A 22,097-nucleotide genomic window follows, 5' to 3' on the forward strand; every position below is an offset into this window, starting at 1 on the left:
GGTAGATCTGGAGTGGCGAGCCCTGGAAAGAGAGCCCGTCCCAGGAACGGCTTATGGCAGAGATGGCCTCCTTCGCAGTGAATAAATGACCCTGGTGATGACATCTGGGGGGAGGTCTGAGTCCACTCCCCGGCGAGGGCGCAATCTGTGCGATCCAATGGAAGCTGGGATTTGTCCAGCTCTGGAAGCAGGGCTTGGAAGAAGTCCCCTACGTATTCCGCCAAGTTTTTATTGAGGACGGAGGATGGAATCCCTCGGATGCGGAGGTTGCTACGACGTGCCCTGTTTTCAAGGTCCTGCTGTTTAAATTCCTGAATTTTGCATTTGTCTTGAAGGGCTCTGATTGAGCGTTGGACTTCCCCCAATGTAGCTGTGTGATCTTGTGAGCGATCTACGATCTCTCCTAGCCTCTGCTCCACCTCAGTCACCCTTTGATTGGTATGTTCTAATTTGGTGGTCAGTTCTGTCATATAAGACTAATGGGGGAGATCCCAAAATCCATTCCTTGTACGGAGTGGATACCTACCTTGGTTTTGGGAGAGACAAATAGTTACTATAGAGAAAGGTAGGAGAAAGGTTTTGGTCAACAGTTATACCCTATTACGACGAACTACATGCGTATTTCACAAAAATATATTTATTTTAATAATATTAGCATACAATGTCTCATAAAATGGAGTAAAGTTCATTACATTCATCATCACACCCTAGAAATAGAATAGATTCTAACAAAGACAAAGCACATACATACAATAATTCTTAAAACACAGATAAACAGCAAATGTATATCTCATTGGTAAATTGATCGATCTATAGGACAAATCCTTTTAGGACACAGTTTTAGATCATTTACAATCTCTAGGTAATTAAGAATAGTCTAGTATTAATTCTAGACTATAGACTCGACATGTTTCAGTACTCTTGATGGTGGTGGGACTTTCTTCAGGAGTAATCAATAGTGAATTTTTAGAGTAAATGCATTGCTGTTAGAAAAATCTTCTTTTAATGAGGCTTCATTCAGTATTAAGAAGGTTAACTGTTGACAAAAAACCAAAAGGAACAAGAATCAGCACTTGTGCTCGTATTCTTTAAACACTATGAATGTGTATGGGCAAATTTCAGGGTTAAACCAAATTTACCTGAATTCCCATGTGTAGTAGAGCCCTCTAAGGAAGGAGAAATGCCCACAATAGTTGGACAGTTTTCTAATAAGAAGACAATTTCTTCTATGGGTTCCTATGAAATAATTCATAAAAATAGAAGGATCAGTGGAAACGGCCAGGTAATCCATATCAGTACTCTGGAAAAGCTCAATCATAGGTTCACAATATATGACCATTAGTCAGATATATAAAGTGGCAGTTCTTTTTATAAACAAACTTTTGCTACATCGGTTTCTTTGTTGACTCTGCTAGATTGTTTGGAAACGTATTGTTTCTTTTTGGGGCTAGAATTTCTTACCTTCGTATGATGAGTCCGGTAAATCTGGGTCTCTTTTGTTCAGTTGGTTCAGGTATCTATACCCGTGGTCCCAGGTATATTAGTGTAAATCTGTCAGTGAACAAATCATACATAGACTATGGTCAATGACCGTTTTGTAATGACAGTTTTATGAAAAAACTGTTCAGAATTTTAAATAGTCCGGATGTATATATGATTCTACATCTCTGTAGTTGTTTGGACTATTTTTTGTATGTTTTTGTCATCTCTCTTTGGCAATAATCTATGGCTGTTAAAAAACCTCTATCCGGCGTTTAGGTAAAGGCTCCCGCTTACCTGTGGTTTCAGCGCGGTCTCTTTTGAGTGCTCGCGGCGATATAGTCTCGCTCGGTTGGTCTTGTTTCCCGTCTTGAGCTTTCTGTTAGTGGGGCTCCTTTAGTGTAACTGATTTCCGATTCAATGCCGGAAGACGCTGGTTATGCATCGTATACGGTCGCCATCTTGGGAGGTTCTAGTTATCAGAGTTCTAGTCCTTTTTTAGTGTTTGTCATCCCGACACCAGACCCGGGAGCTGCGGTCACGCAGCGAATGGGGGGGGCAGGGATCACCCTGCTATAGCCAGTTCACCGGTTTCAGTAATCCCAGCTGGGGGCACCCAGCACAGGGCCGCCGTGGCGTGGGGGAACCCAGGCCAAGCGGCGGCATAGGCTGCGAACACGTGGCAAGCCCTCCCCCAACAAAAGACACGCAGACACGATTTGCCGCTTCCTGGGGCTCTGCTGTACTGCCCTTGCCGTGCCAGCAGAGCCCCTTTAATTAAGTGAGCGTCAAGATACAGTCATTCCGCTCAGGTCAGAGCAAACACTAGACCACCACACAACATCCCTCCTTTATTATAAACAAACAAAACCAAACCCACTGCAAACAAAACCCACTCTACTGGGTTACACTTGGTGCATTCTAGTCCACGCACCCATTGTGCCCCTACACCATCACAGCAAACATTGGTTGCATTCCAGTCCATGCACCACCTAAGAGCTACTGAAAACTCAAACATTTTAGCACTGCAAAACAATAGGAGTGTTCCAGTCCGCACACCACGGGGCCCGACGGCAGGCTGCCTGAGCTCAGAAGATTCCGGGATCAAACTGGCAACTGGTGCTGCTGCAGGACAGGAAGAATACATTTTCGTCATCTTCCTCCTCTCCGGGATCGTAGTGTATTCCTCTGGGACCTTCAGCCACCTGGACCGCGGCCGCTCTGGGGGTCTTTCTCCCCTTCAGCTCACTCCCTCTCGATGTCGCCGCCATGCTGGCTGGAGTTGGGGCGGGACACACCCGTGCAAAGTGATCTGCTTTCCCGCACCTTCCACAGATATGTCCTTTTGCCGGGCATTCTTGCGGGTGTGGAAGATCCCACCCGCACTGATGAACATGGTGGCATTGGGGTCTCTCCTTGGCCAGTCTCCCCTCCTCATCGGTTTTCCTCCTTACCACTGCCGACAGCTGCAACCTCATCGAGCTTGACCCGCTGCATGGGGGCCTCGAGCTTTAGGTGATGTTTGGACGAGTCCATGACCGAGGCCCGCACCTCTGCCAGTTCCTGGGCCCGGCCGAGGTCTAGTATACGATCGAGGGTCAGCGTCGGGGTCCCTCAGGACCTGTTTGCGTGGCTTTGAGGAGCTGCAGCCGTAGATGATCTGCGGTCTGATTTCGTCTCACTCGAAGTTTCCTAGATCGCAGGACAGTGCAATGACACGCAACTTGCCGTGGAACGCATCAAGGCTCTCCCCTTCTTCCTGCCTGGCACACCTCATTCTGAACCGTTCGAGTCCGTGTTGACCATGGGTCGGAAGTACTCGTTCAGGGCCGCGATGGCTGCACCGTAGGACTGATTCGCTGGCCTTAGTGTTTTAAACAGCCTCTGAACGGCCAGTCCGGCAGAGTACAGGAGTGTTGGGCATTTGGCTGCATCCTTGATCTCCACTGCTGCGAAGTACAACTCCAGGTTCTCCACCCAGGCCGCCCACCGGGCCCCCAGACTTGCAGGCGCACCCAGGACATCAAAGTGGCGTATTGGGGCGAGCTGACCTTGACATGTCTCTTCGTCCTCCGACATGCTGAATGCTGTGCAGGATACCAGATGTTGAGGGGTGCCCACAGTTACTGGGCCTTAGGTAGCTTGACCCCTTGTGGTGAGGTCTTTTGACGGCACCCAGATGCTCCCGGGTCACTTGCTGCCCTTTTGGGGGCTGTTGCTGGTGGCAGAGCAGGGTATCCCTGCTGCGACGTTCACCAATCTGGTACACACTTTCTTAGCCCTGGTGGCCACACCCTTTGGCGCCCCCTGGTTGACTTCAATGGGTCCACCCAGTTCCTCCTGCACAGGGGCACACAAGCACTCCAGGTGGAGCCACAACACCTAGGGCCTGGGCAGATACAAACTCCAGGGGTTGGATAACACCCCTCTTTCAGGCAGTTTTTTTTTTCAGTTCTTGATTTTCACCCAGATGCAGCCTGGGGCTCGAGAGGTTCCCTCTTATCACCCGCCCCGAGCAGGATGTTCTCGCTGGTCCCCGCGGCGAGCTCAGACAATTGGGCTCCGCCCCTTTTCTTTGTCCTGTGACAAGGCCCGCGCTGGGGCCACGCCCCTTTCCTTACACAGACTGCCCCTGGGATTGCTGGGTTCATGCCCCTTTCCGGCTGCACTGCGGGTAATGCCCACTTCACATGGATCAATGTATATCAGTGGAGTAGCCCCGGCAGCCCAGGCGCTTAGGGGCCACTAGCTCCTTTGATGCAGTCTGTAGAATGGGTGGCCAAGGCACTGCAGCGGCCGCCGCTCGTCCCAGGCACAGGCCTTCACAGGCTCCACCCCCTTCCTTTGTTCTGGGGCCGGACGTGTCACGCGGTCCTGTCGGCGGTTATTTCGTTTGAGGCTCCCCCCCCAGCAGGTGGAGCGGATCCGCACCGGCACCACCACTCGGTGCAATGGCCAGGCGCCGCACCTTCCGCCCTGCGCTCGGAGCAAAGGCGGTCCAGGCTGCGGCCCCACACGCGGCTTCGTGGCTCCGCCCCCTTCTCCTCCGTGACACAGGCAAGAGAACTCCAACTCCTCGGGAGCTCCCGCTGGCATGTGGGGGTGAAGCACCTCCGTCGCCAGTGTTGTGGGCCCGCCTCGGGTCACCGGGGTGGGCCTCAGATGGTGTCAGGGCCTCCCGACACCGGACCTGGGAGCTGCGTTCACGCAGTGAATGGGGGTGCTGGGATCACCCTGCTATAGCCGGTTCACCGGCTTCAGTAATCCCAGCTGGGGGCACCCAGCCTGGGCCGCCGCGGCGTGGGGGCACACAGGCCAAGCGGCGGCAGAGCCCACGAACACGTGGCAGGCCCTCCCCCAACAAAAGACACGCAAACACGAGTTGCCGCTTCCTGGGGCTCTGCTGCACTGCCCTCGCCGTGCCAGCAGAGCCCCTTTTATTAAGTGAGCGTCATGATACAGTCATGACGCTCACGTCGGAGCAAACACTAGACCACCACACAACACTCGCTGTGCATTTCCTCTATAAAAATCCCAAGGTGCCAATGGTGAGAATGCCCATCGAGGCAGGCTTACCCCCTGCTTATAGCCTGCAACCCCCAGCATAGCCCCTGCTTCACTGAGGTTTGTGTTTGAAATCAAAAAACCTTCTATGTTGCTGTGGATTGAAATGGGAGCATGATTTGAATGGAGGGATACAGAATACATTCTGTGCCTGTGGTATGTGATGCTGTGCAGCAATTCATCTTTGATGAGATATCTTCAGCACTGTAGAAGGATAGAAAGCTAACTTTGCAGAAAGACGAACTGAGTTACATAGGAATAAACAGAGAGAATGTAGACTAGGGGGATATATGCTACTGTGAGGTTCTGCGTGTAATCTGAGAGATGACAGCAACGCTCGGGTTATTCCTTAAGGCACTCAGAACTCCGAGGTGGAATACACCGAGTAGTTTCGAGCTACACATCTATAAATGTATTATATATTTATTGTCGCTATTCCCCCCCCCAACTGCCCCTATGAACCGGCATTGCAGGGGGTGTACAGTGGAGGCATGACGTGACTATACACATCATAAGTCCCTCTACCCACCCCCCAACCCCCACCCCCCCACATCACAGCAAGCCAAAAAGAAAAGAAAACTCCTGGCAGAGAAAATGTTCCCCCTGCCATGATGTCACAGTAGGATGACGTAGCATCCAGAAAAGGAGATAGTTGCCAATGACTTCCTACTTAAGCCATACACAAAACATTCACATTACTTTTTTAGGGCTCCTGCTAGCAGTCATTGCTATTTAAGCTTGCTAGCTTCGAAGGAAATGCTTGCATTCATACCACATACCAGGCTTACTCTAGAGACACTATAGGAATTCTTGTATAGTCACCTGTGCTAGTAACTTGAATATATCATGCATATTATAGACTGCCTTTAACAGTCTCGGCATATTTATTGTTCCCAGGATGTCCTGTATTAAAAATGCCAAGCATTTGACATTTGTTCCACAGATGCCCAGACATTTCTAACAAAGTTGCATGTTCGGGTTTCTCAGCTAGTAACGTGTGGGTGTTATTTCTCCCTCTCCCAGCCGCCTGCACACAGCCTTTCTTTGCCTCCAGAAAGCAATAACAATCCAGCGCTAACATCCGAGGCTCCATTATAGGAATGGTGGTAACAGAAAAAACATGCGGTCTTTTAACTATCTCCTATTTTTAATAACAGGTAGGGATCACGTGGGCAGTGTAATTGTAATTGTTTATTTATACAGCACTTATGCACAGGTGGAGTGCTTCAAAGCGCTTCAAGGTGGGAAGGGAACAAGGGAATACAGTAATTATTTTTAGGCCTTGAAGTTTCAGAATGATCTAACAGAAAAACTAGCATACTAGGCCTGATGGCATTTCTCCTAGTGCAAGTGCTTGAAGTGTTACAGTTACGACCAAGCTAGGGAGGGTGGACAAAGAAGGGGTTAGGGGGGCTACAGGACAGAGGAACTAACTAGTCCTAGCACATTTAGGCCATGCATGCGTACAGACGGGGGTGCGAGAAAGGGGGGGGGGGCAAACGAGTCCAGTCCAGCAGGTCTCTGGGTTAAGGCATTGGGTACATAAAAGTAGTGCATGGGCAAGTCTGTGTTATTAACCCCATGCTGTATGCATTAGGTACTCCATGCCATATATGTCCCATATGACCCCAGCATGCAATTTTGGTGTATTTTTAGAAATAGGAGGCATTCAAAATTGTTTTTACCGCTGCCACCATACATCTAATGCATGTTCGAACCCGACCTGTAACAAAGATCAAGTTGACTATTTACTAAAAGAATTCCACCGCTCAACCAAAGTATAAGGTAGTGGTAGACTAATCCAGAACTTAAACCAAACAAAAGAGTGAACATATATTTTATTTTGTTTAAAGCGCGGATTTAGCTCGAGAGCAGCGGAGACCTGTACAGAGTGTGGGTAGCCAGAATTTAGGCTGGCATCTTTTAACAGTAGCGCAGTACTGTGAGTTGAGGTCTGTGGGTCCATTGGAATTTGTCCTTGGTCAGATGTTGAAAAAGCCATGTTTTGAGGGGTTTGTGAAAGTGGAGACTTTTAGGGGCATTCTAAGCCGACACATGAGTTCAAGCTCCAGAGGGAAGGTGCGTGACAAAAGAAGGATTGTTTGTGGGTCCTCTCTTTGCGGGTGAGTTGTAATTCAAGCCGGATGGTCGATTTGCTGCATGGGAAGCGTGTGCCACCAAATATGTCATGCTTAGTCACCAGATACACTGGTGTGTAATTCATGACTACATTATAGATGATACATGCAGTTTTTAACAGTATTCTAGCCTGGAGAGGAAGCCAATGTAGTTTACACATTACAGGGTCATTTAGTCAAATTTCTTTGTACCCGTAATCAGGCGAGCTGCAGCATTGTGGACTGCTTTTAGGGAAGACAAGTGAGCAGCTGTGAGCCCCGTCAGGAGGGCATTTACCCTATTGACATGTGAGATCACAAGGGCCTGCACTGCGTCCAGACGTTCTGTGGCAGGATGACGGGTTTGATTTTGGGAAGGGTGGAGAGATGGAGTCAGGCTGTTTTGGCCTTCTTTGTGATTCTGGAAGCACAGGTTGCTGTCACGGGTGAAGCCAAAGGATTTTGCAGGGACCGAGAGTAGTGGATCAAATTCTTCTAGGCGCAGATCAATGAGCCATTGTTAGACAAGTTGTTTTTTAGTGGGCAGACCGATGAGGATGAATTCAGTCTTGGATGGGTTTAGTTTTAGGTAGGCAATGTACATCCAGGTGTGGATGACAGCTAAGTAATCCTGGAGATGCATGATGTCCTTACTCTTGTGTACAACTGAGTATCGTCTGCATATTGGTGGATGGATATATTGGGATCTTTGAGGAGAGTGCCCTGTGAGAGGAGGGAGCCGTGGGGCACTATGCAGGAGAACTATAGTGGATTAGATCGCAATAAGTTCATCTAGATGTCCTGTTGTCCACAAAGGAGATAGGAGGTAAACCAATTCAGAATAGTGCCAGAAAATCCCATCTTTTTTGCAAGGATGCAGAGGAGGATGCAGTGGTCGACGGTGCAGCCGAGATGTCAAGGAGAACGAAGAGGCATGATTCCCCCTTATACATAATTTGAAGGGCATCATCTACCACTTGGATGGTGACTGTCTTGATGCGGCACTTGAGGTGGAACCCTGATTGATAGTCATTTAGGAGGTGAAGTTGTTGAAATCTGGTGAGTAGCTGTGTAGCGACTACTTTTGCAAGATTTTGCCAATAAACGTAAAATTTGTAATGGGCCATAATTCTGCCGGGTTGTCTGAAACTAGGGTTGGCTTTTTCAAAAGTCGTCATATAAGACCAGTCGTGAGGTTGTCTGCGAATGACCTTTCGTACAATGGAGGCATTAATGATGCTGAGGAGCGCGTTGATCGTCGGGCCTGCCAATTGTTTAATGATGGAGGCCAGGATGATATTGTCAGAGTAAGAAGTAGATTTGAGGGGGGAAATAGTTTTTAAGAGATGTGGGGGAGATGGAGGAGAGAATTCAGTCCAAAGTTTCAGTTTAGAGGGGTACTATGTGTTCCAGGGTATGCTAATGCTCCGGGAGGTTGATTCAGTGGCCTCTCAGAATTTGTCTATTTATTTGATAAAACATTTGTTGATTCCATCACATTTTTCCTGAGTTGCTGGTACATCGGGGTCATGGTGAGAGTTTGGTACAATGTTTTACCACCTGAAAGGGGGCTTTGCTCCTGTTAGAAACTGCCGCAATGGTGGTAGAGTAGTAAACAGCTTTAACCTCGCTAATCAGAATCCTACGGTTGGCACAGAGAGATTTGAGGTTGGTGAGGTCTCCTGTGTGATGGTTTTTGAACAACGTTTCTCTAGGACTCTGATTGAGTGTTTGTTGGAGGCAAGCTGTGTACAAGGGGTGGGTGGTTTGGTCAATGTTTGGCTGGTTTTTAGGGTGGCTTGAGTGTCCACCAGTTTCATAGCAGAGTTGTTGAATAATTCTAGGAGACCCGCGGCATTCCCTGTCGGGGGTAGTCTGCAAAGTTTGCTTCTAGTTCATTGACTGGGAAGGATTTGAATGAGCAGGGTTGTATGAGGGCGTGTTTAGCATAAACTTTGTGGGCCGTAGTCCAGTGGCAAAGCGATAGTGGGATGGTGGCTTGGTAAAACCATTCGAGTGGGATAGGATTTAAATGGGTGATGAGGGGGAATGATGTGAAGACATAACCTAGGGTGTTGCCATTGCTGTGCTTGGGGAGAGCACAATTTGCTTAAGGTCCAAAGAACCGGTCAGAGTGAAAAGCGTGCTTCGAGTGTGGTTGACAGCTTGTGACTCGGGGAGGTTAAAATCTCAGAGAAAGACATTATTAGAGTGTGCTAATATGGCAGAGGAGAATAAGTGGGAGACATAGTCAATAAAAGAGTCACTTCAGTGAGGTGGTCTATAGATCAGGTGGAAGGTGATGGATTCCTTGTGTGAAAAAGGTAACTGGCAGGTGAGTACTTTGAACGAGCTTGATCTGGAAGTGAGGATGATGAAACATGGCCAATCGCTGTTGTGGATGATTGCCACTCAGCCGCCTGTCCTTCCTGGTCGGTCGGCATGTCGGATGCAATAGCCTTTGGGTAGGAGGATGTTGAAAACATGGGTGGGGAGGTGGGGTCAACTATGTTTCAGTGATGAAAAGGACATCAAGGTTGTTGTACGAGATGAGGTCAGCAATCTCTGCAGCGTGGGCAACTGCTGAGCGAGCATTCATCAACACAAGAGGGCGTGTGTGTGTTGTCCTAGGGTGTTGGATGGGGGCAAGGGAAATATTGATGAGGTTTGCTGGGTAACTTGCCGGGGCTGCCAAGGATACTTGGCCATTTGAACCCTAGCGAGGGTGGGGATGGGCTGTGGATGGAGGGACATAATGAGTAGCAGTAATAGTGACTACTTTGTAGGTGAAATACAAGATAGCAGGTCTGGCCCTATGTCCAAATGGTCAAAAATAGGTGGTGAGGTGAGCACTAAGTGGCAATGCCTGGTCATGTGACCTGCAGCCTACCCAATGCTGTCTGCCTGGAGCTGGCCTAGAGTCTTTACGTAGAGGCCTAGAAGATGTGAAAACTGGTATTGGGTGGAATAACCGAGTGGCCGGGCCTTAAGTGAACATTTATAAACACTGTGGGCGAGGACCTCTGCTGATGTAGTTGTGATTTGTAGAAACTGGCACAGAAGAGGAAGACAATGGCACTTTGATCCTTTGGGGAAATTGGAGCATAAGCAGTAGGCTCCTTTTCCCTGAGGGCATACAGAGAACCGAACTTGAAACATTGTTCCTGATGAATCACAGAAGAGAACTCTTCCTGGCATGCTGGCTGTAGGCTAATTGGTTCTGTGCTCCTCTGGACTTTACTTAAGGTCAGACTCTGCCATGACTGACCAAGGTTTTCCCTTCATTTTTATTTATTTACGTATTTATTTATTTATTTCATTTGTATAGCGCCCAGGCACTAAGGTATCACAGCACTTGTACAGATATGGAAAACAGATAGTCAAGCAGACGGCAACAGAACACATTGTTAAGGTAACAGTCAATTAGGGGAAACGTCTGTTAGGCATATTTGTAATACCAAAAGTGAATGTTTGTTTCTGATGTGATCAGGGAGAGTGTTTCAGAGGGAGGGGCTTGTCACGCAAAAGCAGGAACCCCTGCTCGCTTACGTTGTAATCTGGGTGTGACTAGTGAGCTGCTTGATGAAGAGCACAGACATTGAGTCACTGGCTTTTCAGCAATGCGTGGGGTGAGGTGGGAGGGGGCGGGGCGTTCAAGTAGAGACATTGGTGGCCGAGGACAAGCATTTTAATGTCAATTTGTGCTTTTATTGGGAGCCAGTGAACTTCCCTTCTTGTTGCTGAGTTGCGTCGGTGAGTTTAAGGCCTAGATTTGCCCTTAGAACCTTGTTTTGTAGGAGCTGAAGTTTTGCCAATTTTTTGGTGAGGTGCTGGTGAACAGCACATTGCAGTAATCGAGCTTACTACCAATGATAGCATGCACAAGGGTTAGGCAGTTTGTGGTTGAGATGAATTTCCTGCTTAGGGATATGAGTTTGGCAGCGTAGGCTGCGGGGGAACACAGTGCATTGATGTGGCGGGACATGTTAAGTGCAGCATCAGGATATACACCCAGTGTGTTTGCGTGTTCAGAAACCTGGATGGTTGTCACATCAGTGGGGAATGAGGCATAGGATGGGTCCAGGGTGCTTAGACGGTGAGGTGAGACTACAATGAGAAGCTCAGTCTTTTCATCATTGAGACAATGGCTGTGGGTAGCCATCCAGTTCTGTATAACACTGTATGTCTGGTTGATGACTTTGTTGTCATGGGTGTAGTTCCCTGAGATCGGCAGCAAGACTTGCATGTCATCTGCAAAGTTTGTGTAAGGGATTCCAAGAGCGTCGAGGGGGTCAAAACGAAGTTTGGTGTAGGTGTTGTAGAGTGCTGGGGAGATGCAGGAGCCTTGAGGGACGCCACATGGAATGGCAATAGGATCTTTTCTCTATGTCCGCTGAGCACTTGTGGTAGAGGTTCTTCTATCGTGATGTCCTCAGGTGCTCCTTCAAACACCACACCATGTGTTCTAGGCATCGCTGTAAGATTGTTGACAGGCTCCTAATAGCCAGTCAGGTGGCTTGCATGGTCTGATGTTGTCTGCAGACTTATGTTCTCCACCCACGTCACTGGTGAGATGACACTCAAGGGGCGAGCCTTAAAAGGCCTGTCTGTTTCGATCTTCGTTCTACAATTCCATCCATCCAGAAATATAAAACCATATATAAACCTCTAAGGATGGCATGCAACATCTTGTTTCCTTTGAAGTTTCCTTTACCCTGGCCATGGGAAGGCAGAAGCTGGGGAAATCATTCTTTCTACATGTAAGTTGCTCTTTCCCTTTTGGGGCTTGATGAAGGGGCATATTGTGACAGCCTTGCAGCAAGCATGATCAATTTGAAAGCATACACCAGAGAATAATTATGCCACCCCCTGAGCCGAAGGGTGGTGTCTTTCCCTACTAAACTGTCTGTTTACAGGGTGTTTAAGTATCCTGCTTCCAAATGCTTTTACCACGCTCTGGTAAACCGATTTCTTATAGACTGGAGGGTAGCTAAGATGGCGTGCAGAGTCATTCCTTGAGATGTGTGCAGGAGATAAGAAATACGCACTATATTATGTGCACTATTATCTTGCACTAACGTTAATTTATCATGTTTTGTAGAGATTCTTTCTAGCACCTGCAGCTCCATTTTGGGCTATGAGTGATCCTTACTAGAAATTATTATACTACACTATACCGGCTAATGCAATGGGCTAAGTAGCTTTAACATAAATATTGTTTTCCAACCTTTATTTGAATTTTAAAAAATCCAAGTAAGTTCCATATACCACTCGTTTTTTTACAAAACAAACCTCGTGATACTGGTGAGCCTTCTTCTCTCAAAATCAAAGTGGTTTGATGTTAAATAAAACAACCGGTGCAATATACAGGAAATATCCAACATCCAGTGCTGCCTTCCCCCTGCTTTGCCACAATGAAGCATCCAACCAGACTAAAATGACTGTTTCATTATTGTCTGAATTAAGCATAGCTTTTCCTGTAGTGGGGTGAAATGAACTCTCCTGTCCCCTCCGAAGAATGTAATACTTGTTGCGTTGACCATATCACAGTTAGCAGTCTACCGATGAAGTCTTAATTCTTAATAGTGCTAATTCTTTCTAAATAGCACGTATTGTACATTTTATTGGGGTCTTCAAGAAGAAGCAGAGGGTCCATAGATCTCCTTGATAAGTGGTCTTCCTTCATCATGCACTTGTGAGGTTCCGTCTATCATAGTTGTTAACCCCTTCACTTGCCATGCTACAATATACCAATGAGAATCTAGTAACTCAAAACTGGACCGAGGACACAAAAGGAAAACCTCGAGACATTCCCATCCTTCCATATTAATAATCCAGCTAGAATTCTACGTCCCAGAAAAATATCCCATAATGGAAGAGTGTGGACAGTCAGAAGAATTGTCTACAAGGTTTCCAGTGCTTCCAGCTAATACTTGGAACAAGCTACCCTTGACATTAAGGTCCGAACCTTTGTTTCTTTCCTTCTGGAACAAAGTGAAAACCTGGTTGTTCCTGCAGTTGAACTAGGACCACGGCACACAATCATGACTATTACCCAGCACCCTCACCGACCTTGCCCATAGTTAGGTATGCTTCACCTACAGGTCACTGCGACTTATCACAACTTGCTACCTCAACTATGTCTTGAACCTGCAATTTATGTACATTTCCTGCTCTTCTGTATATTTCTGTATATTCTTGTATTTACATTGTATTTTCTTCTTGTATTATTGTTATGACTCTGTATATTTTTGTAACTATGTACCTAAGTAAAGCGCCCAGATACCCTTGGGTTCGGTGCACTATATAAGCAAATAAAACAAACAAACCAACAGACAAGGGAAAATACATTCAACCAATGTCTAAAATGTGCTTTCATGTAATCGCTGAAATAAATATAATGCAAGGTATGTTTTAATAAACCACTGAACCTTAGGATGAAGTATTTATTTACATTTTTCAGGCACCCAATATTACTTCCCACATGAATACACTCGTTGGGCAATAAAGTTGCCATAGGGATATGGATCCAGAATGTTTTAAATAAAATATCTCTAAGGGTATGCTATATGTTCTTCTGTTGCCTGCTCAATGATCCTCGCACTAAATGCATGAGGGGGGTGGGAACAGATGATATGTAGTTGTGGACTGACACTGTGGAGAGATTTTTCTAATCAGTATTTGACTTAGCCCAAATATTTTGTAAGAGCTTTCAAATCATGCGTGTTCTTGTACAGCTATTTTGATATCAGTCTATTTTTGGAACGTGCATCTCATGTATCTTGTGACTGTATTCACTTGTGTTTGCTGTGGTTCTTGATACATAACAAAATAAATCTTATGCAATCAACAAAGACCCTGTTCTGATTTAAGGTTGGGTAGTGTCCTATCCACCCATTGAAAGGTTTGGTTACTAACCTTTATATGTCAGAATGAGTTTCTTGGGTTTAAACAACAAATATCACGATTCATTTTAAGCATATATCAAAGACAAAATGGAAGACAGCGGTGTTAGACAAGCAAGAGTATTTTGATGGAAAGCACCCACTTTCTATTAATTATATGGTAAATCAGACTAGTGCCCATTGCGGCAAATAGCAGATGCTTACCTTTATTTTTCTGCACTTTGCAGACAGGGCTTACCTCTGACCTCTACCACTTTGCCAGCATCGATAGATACGAAAACAGGTGTTGGTAGTTGCAACAAAAAGCGAAGAGATGAAAAAGCCGCCAACACAAAATCACTTTCAGAAGTCGAAAAACATCCAGAAATATATAGGTTCACAGTATAAAAGGAAAACAAGAACAGGTTAGTGAGGGCAAACAGGAAAGAGGTAGAGAAGAAACAAGGGATTAGAAAGGCTCGTAGGTGATAGTGTGGTTGGGATGAAATGCCACCTGTGAGTTCTTTTATTTATAGCGATAATATTATTTGGGTAATTCTGTTTCTGAAAGTGTGATCTGCTAATCAGACCCGACTTTCATGATGCTCCATGGCAAAAGCATAATGCAACCATGTACATTGCTGTGACAGTCTAGTGACATCGCCAGCATCTGCCCTGCAGTGGGAACAGGGCTGGTTCAACACTCACATTTGCACGCTTCAACACAGCTGCTGGGACCCAAAGTTCCAGCAGAGGTAGCTTTTTAACTGTAGGCACACCTGGTTCAAAATATCTCAGCTGTGAACCCCCAACAGCCTGGTGGCAGTTGTAAAAAAACCGAAATATAAGCATGTGTAGTTTTCATATGGTGACTACTGAGATGGCACAATAATGCAGCCACCAGCATTTGATATAATCGTAATATCAGCTTTGTAAACAGTGACTCATTCTTGACTGGACCCGATGTGCATTAACTATCTAGGCTGGGTGTACCCACAACAATCACGTTCGGTCCAGCCGTGGGAGCTCTCATTGATTTCCCTATAGAAGCGTTGTCAGCTTCCTCCCTGGAACAGGAGCACTCCCGGTGAAGTCCCCTGGCAACCCGGGCTTCAAGGACAGGCCTGTAATTACAACAGCCACTTCTCAGTGAGGAGCTGATTACTGGAGTCTGTGACGAATTGTGGGGCTAGAGTGGTGAGCCTGCTTTGCAAAACCCTCACTAGGGGTCAAGACAATTGGGACCTCACCGGGAGAGACTCCACCTTTGGGGGCAAAGACTCCCGTTTCTATGAGGGACTCCCAGATGGACATCTGTTTTAATTACCTTGGAAACATGATGCCAAGGTGGGTACATAGAGAGAACGGCCACCTGATACTGCCAGTAAGAAGCAGTGCATGTCCCTTTAATTGGAGAGTTCCATTTAACTGAGACATAGAAGCTGATCCAGAGAGAGATGTGAACGTCAGCCAGTGAAGTCCCATTGCGACGTAGTATCAGAGAAGGGAGGAGACTCTGAGATGAAGGAAACTCAGTTTGAAACTGCTCGCAGCCCACAAGAAGGATGCCGGATGCGATGAGTCCTGGGTACCAGAGAGAGAGAGACAGACAGACAGACAGTAAGTGGTGGTGTGACCACAGTAATCCCATGGCGGACCTGTGTTCCCTGAAAGGATGCCGAAATCATTATGTAGTTGCAGCGCCTACCACCCCGACATCTATAGAATCAGAGGTTAATCGAGGAGATTACGGAGGACGGCACATTGAAGGAGGCAAAGATGCCATGCAGGTCAAGAGCACAGCAAATGCCTAACGCAGAGAGAACCCAGTGATGTTATACCTGAGAAGAGCAGGAAAAGGGGAAAACGGGAGACCTGCGAGGTAACAGAGAGATTATTAAGGGACTTGTCATGCTCAGTCAAGTTAATAAAAATATAACTTGGGAAGCAAGAGATCATACTCGTCCGAGTCAAGGTAAGGAGTATATAACTTGGGAAGCCAGAGAATTGAAGGATGGGAATGAGAGAAATCTGAGAACCCTAAAGATTAAAAGAGAGCCAAGAAGCAGACGTCAAATGCCTGCAGAGAAAGGTGAGGTGATTCATATGACTAAAGACAAAGACTATAAAGAGATAGAATATTATGGTTCCAGTATAAGAGAAGAGCGACTAAAGAGAAAGAATTGTTAAGGGCTGGATATCATTACCCTGGGAGAAGGAAAAACGACGCCTTTATGATAAATGGAGAAAGGGGAGTAACAAGCTCACAGAGACAGTTAAGACAAAGCAAGATACAAGTATAAGGTCAAAAACATCTCAGTCGAAGAAGAAACAAAAGTCTAACAAGATTCTGAAAGAGTTACACAAACTGATTAAAGGAGTCACAATAGACTATTATAAGATCACTTATGAAGGATAATAAAGAAGAAGACGTTTGCCTGTAGAAAAGCCCAGGAGAATGGAGTCATTCTCTTGCCTTTAATTATTAAGATTAGTGGTAGCGTCAGTTAGGGTTAGTTTGGACTGTGGACAGAATCTTTTTGGACATCCACAGACAACTGACAAGCACCTTGGTTACTTTATTGGGCAGGGAATACCCCATAGTACAGGGAAAGTTATGCTCTATTCTTTTTCTTAAAATAAACACCATTCAGAAATGTCCTCGAAGAATAGGCGTCCTTCTTCTGGCCCGTCACAACAAGTCCTTTTGATGGAGGGAGATAGAGGAAGAAGACAGATTTAGAATAGCCCACGAGAGGGAGCTGCAGTCCATAGAGCGGTCTACCATTTTAGATTTTGTTAGGATTTCCAAACTTCCTGTCCCTTTCTCCGTTTCCTGCAGACAACACACTCTGGTTATGACGCCAGCATGCAAAGGACACTTGCTACAGCAGCCAGCATTGTACCTTTAATAACAGGTTTTCTGTGGACAAATCTGCTGTCACATATTGCCCATGTAAGTGAGGAGGCAATCTCCCCCTTGTTCATTAATGTTTGAGACACTCTAGAAGGGGGAGCCACATTAATCTGTTAGTTATTTACCATAAAAGTGAAGAAAGAACACTCCAAGAAAGAAGCAGGGTCATCTCCTTAACCATCCTATTTGGGGTGACCATCTGGCTGGAAAAGGCATACTGCAACTGGGTTCTTGATCACCAGAATTGACAGAACCCTGAAGCTCCTCTCTATAAACCTTCCTGATTGGGAAGTGCAGAGGAAAGGACTCATCTTGCCCCTGGGACACTGGTCTGGGGCTCCCAGCAACCACATAACTAAGGAAGCTAAACCTTGCTCTCACTCTGCAGCTCCTAACCTCTTTGAGCCCAGTTTGGACACCTTTGATGTGTACAAGCTTTGGCAAGAGTTCCACCAGAGTCATCTCTGACCTTGACACTGAACCGCCTCGTCATCTCTGAATTTTGTATGATGCAGATGCCAAAGCTCCACTGTCTCCACATCTGAGACGTGTTGAGTCTTCTAGCGTCCTCAACTCAACATCACCTGCCTGATTATCAGCTTCTTCAAACCTCAAGCTGCTGTCACTGCAGTACCCAGACACTGTGTTGAGCCAGTCAAGCCTGCTCACTGCTGAAGGAAAGTCCCTGCTTCCATGTATTCCAGGCCACAGAGTCTTCCAGCGCCGCTGACCTGACATCGCCTGCAGTGTCCCACCATCTTTGACCCACAAACCATCACTGCTGACGAACCGCGTAGCACGCCATTGGTTTCCATCGATGCATCTCCTCCACTCAGCACAGAGAGTAACAAGACATCCAGTTTGAGACAGAAGAGCATGGTTTGGCACTGGTAAATCCAGGAAGAAAGAACTAAAGGTGTTTGATGTGGCCCTGTCCCCTGATCAGCCTCAAATGACTGAAGTGACTTAAGCCCTGTTGTCATGGGGTTTGAAAGTCAGTCATTACCTTTGACATTTTGCTGCTGAAATCTTTGCCTGAGCACACCTGTCTGCTAAACCAGAGTTTCCCCTTTATTATATAGCCTGCTTTTTCTGTGTTTCCCTTAAAGGGATGGGCTAGCACTGTATTTAATAGTTGTGTGCATTTGTGTTACTTTAAGTAAAGATTCTATTTTTATAGAAACGTGATTCATTATTTCATGTTGGGATCGCTTCTGTGCCAGCCCACATCAGAGATGAAGAGTATAGCCTGCCCTCGGCCCACGTTACCAAAATAGGCAAAGGAGGTATACATTTTGGTCTATGCCTGTTTCACCTTCACCTTGGGATCACTGCTGGCTGAGTATGCACTTTAACCTCTACTCATTCCTGTACACATACAGAACAGTAGTCATTTCGTCACAGTGGTGAAAGAAGGTCCCGAAGCAGTGAATGTGTGGCTACTTTACTGATTCTCTAGTTTATGGGGCTACATAACCACACACACCATTGTGCCATAATCAGAACCATGTGCAGAAATGTAGGCATCTTGAAATCTTGAATCAGGCCAAGGCCATCATAAAACAAGGAAGCTGTATGCCTGCTGACACCATGGTCTGGGTGACACCTGCAAGTGATCCATTTTCAGTTCCAATATTTTTCCTTTCAGTTCTTTATACCAAACATATGATGTGACAATACCTTCCTGACTGTTAGGAGCAAAGGTTTGTGCTTGTGAACCAATTTAGAAAGTTGAGGGGATCTATGAGGCTTTGCTGATTATTTTCTGCCAAATGCAACTTCGCCAAAGTATTGTTTTGCCGTTATTACCATTTTCCTTTACCACAAAAGTTTAGGGAGACTACCACAACCCCCTTTATATGACCCACCCACCACATAGCCTCTGTGTTAAAAAAGAAAGTGGTCAAAAAGGCTGTGAAAATGCATTTGGCAAAGTTGACAATCGGCAAAGTGTGGCTACCTGTGGAAGAATACAATGCTGAGGAACAGTTGATCTGGGCAAGGAAAGGAAACAAAAACGTTGGATATGGAAAAAGCAAACATATTTATTTAGTTTGCTACTTATTTATTTATCTGTTCGAATTTTTGGTAAGCGCCTTACAAGGGTCAAAGGTTATAAAGGTGGGAGGTAAAACAGAAGTTACAAAAGGTTTTCAGGATAGGATAGAAAGATTTGGATAGACAAGTGTAAGCAGAGGAAATGGAGGGGTGGGATTACCTGTGGATAAACAGGTATCTGTTTAGGCTCACTTTCAGAAAGTGATGATAGGGTGTGCAATGCAGACATTAAGAGGTAAACTCTCCATGCCCTGGGTGCCCAGTGTGTAAATATTTGCTTTTGTGTGAACGTTAGCTTGCAGAGTGGAATATATAGGAGATGCTGGTGACTTGTCTGGTATATGTGTGGGTGGTAGGTTTGTTGTGAAGGAAGATGGGGTTTGTGGTGGAGGGCTTTCAAAACAATACATAGTCCTTTGAAGTCATTCCTTGGGCCACCGATAGCCAGTGGAACTTTGCGTGTGCTGGGGTGATGTGTGAATGTTTTGGTAAGTGGAGGATGAATCTGGCTGCTGCGTGTTGTATGATTTGAGGGGCAAGGGTACTGCTGGAGAGTACAGTGAGGAGAGTATTGCCATAGTCCAGCGTGTAGAGACCTAATGCTTGGACTGCATTGCGGACGTCATTAATTAGAAAGCATATATATCTGTTCTTACGTTGGATGTGTAGTTGTGTGTTTTGGTGACACCAGCTATCTGGTATGTGAAGGAAAGGTGGGGGTTGATGGTGAATCCAAGGGATTTGACAGGTGTGAAGAAGGATATGTGAGGGTTGTCTGTGGAGAGGTCTTTGATATAGGGGGTGAATTTGAGTTTGTTTCTGGGGGTGGGGTGAGGACATATTCTGTTTTTCAAAGGTTGAGCTTGAGGAAGTGGGTGGCCATCCAGGTGATTATGGTGGAGAAACAGCTTTTGAGGATGTGGAGTTGTGCGGGGTATGAGATTTGGTAGTATATTTGTGCACCATCTGCTTATTGGTAGACTTGTACACTGTGTCTGCTGAGGGTCACTCCCAGGGATTCAACATATAGGTTGTAGAGGAGTGGAGACAGGGAGGAGCCTTGTGGCACCCATTAATTGACCATGGTGGGCCGGAACAAAGAGTGGGCATGGAGACAAAGTGTGTCCTGTCACTAAGGAATAAGGTGAATCAGTCGAGGATGGTGTCTGAGAGTTTCATCCAGTGGCATAGGATGTTGAGGAGAATGGTGTGGGCAATGGTGTTGAAGGCTGCAGAGAGGTGAAGGAGCATGAGTAGTGCTGTGTGTTCTTTGGTGATGTTGTGGAGGTCGAGGTGCACCCGTCTCATTGATGTGTGCAGATCAAAATACAGATTAGTTGGGGTAGGCGGATTGTTGTGATGTGTTTCTGCAGTTGGGTACTGATAAAGCGTTCCATGATTCTGGAGAGGTATGACAGAATAGTGATGTGGCAGTAAGGTTGGGGAGTATGGGGTTTAGAGATCGTTTTTTTAGGGAGGAGTGAGATTTGTCCAGTTTTGAGTGCAGAGGGGATAGTACCATGTGAGAGACAGAAGTTGATGATTTTGATTTGATTTGAAATATTTGCAACGCGCACTTGACGAAATCAATTGTAATAGGCGCAGATTGAAACAACGGTCTGACCCACGATTACAAAGGACCACTGCAGTTCGGCACACCAATCACAACTACGCTGAACTAATGGATCCATTTTAGAGTGCCATACCTGGTCCTTTTACTTAAAATACTTACATTGATATAACGATTCTAGGGCCCTGATCCTTAAAGGCAACTTATTCCAAATTGTCGGGCCATACACTCCAAATAGGCAGTTACATCAAAACACGTGCTTTGACACAGTGATTTTCAGTAGCAATTGGTCATTGGATCGCAGTTGGTGGGCTGGATGATTCTGCCATATTTTCTTGGACAAGAGGAGTGGAGCCAAATTATATATAGATTTGTACACTAAGCACCGGATTTTCAAGTCTACACAGTCCTTGGCCATCAACCAAAGCAAGGAATGACAGAGACTTAAGATTGGACAGGACTTTCTTACTCCAAAAATCAGCATTCCCGCAGCATTCACCCCACACCACAGAATGGTCCTCCGCCAGGACAGGTGGTAAGACCTGTTGCAGGAGGCGCAAGATGCCAAAGGCAGACTCTGTCTTAGCTCTCACCTGCGCAGCGCACTCAAAGCTTTCCTGGCATACACACCCCAAGTTTTACATTTTAAGAGCGACCAATAGGTCGGTACCGTAGAAATGTGGGAGGTCTGGGTGCCTGCTTGACTTAAGGAGGTTTTTTGGACCGAACAATGCAACTTCAGTTTTCCTGGCATCCAACAGAAGCTGAATAGCAGACATCCATGCCCTCACCTCCACCAGACATTTTTCAACCAACTGGAACGTCTCTTCCACCTTCTCCACTTTGATGAACACCTGGGTGTCGTCAGCACATGAATGGAAATTGACCTTGTGTGTTCTAAGTAAGTCCATAAGGGGGCGCAGATACAGATTGAATAGGAGAGGAGAGAGTGAAAAGCTCTGAGGGACTCCATACTCTTGTGCAAGTGGGCCAGAGATGAATTCACCCAGCTTCACCTGCTGCTGCCTCCCCGCAAGAAAGGTGGCAAACCACTTACTATATTGGGCCTGAATATTGCTGATCTCTCTGAGCCTTTCAAGTAAGAGACTAAGTCCACCATATCAAAGGTTGCAGAGAGATCAAACCTGACCAGCAGGGACATATCTCCCTGATCTGCTTCCTCAAGGAGGTCGTCCCATACTGCCATTAGCGCCGTCTCCATCCCAAACCCAGGACGAAACCCTTATTACAGAGGGTCCAATATAGATTCATTCTACACGTATTCTTGTAGTTGGGCGGTCACTATCCTTTCCGATATTTTCCCATGAACAGAAGACCAGCCACTGGATAATAGTTTTGCATGTTTCCAGGGTCCAAATTGGACTTTTTTAACAATGGCGAGACGTGGCCTTTTTTAACGCTGAAGGTGCAGCCCCAGGTGATAGTGATTTATTGACAAAATGTGGCATAAAGCGAGAGATTTCCCTGGCTAGCCTCTTTGCCACACT

Source organism: Ambystoma mexicanum, chromosome 2q, assembly GCF_040938575.1.
Source record: "Ambystoma mexicanum isolate Mex_15411 chromosome 2q, UKY_AmexF1_1, whole genome shotgun sequence".
Classification (NCBI taxonomy): Eukaryota; Metazoa; Chordata; class Amphibia; order Caudata; family Ambystomatidae; genus Ambystoma; species Ambystoma mexicanum.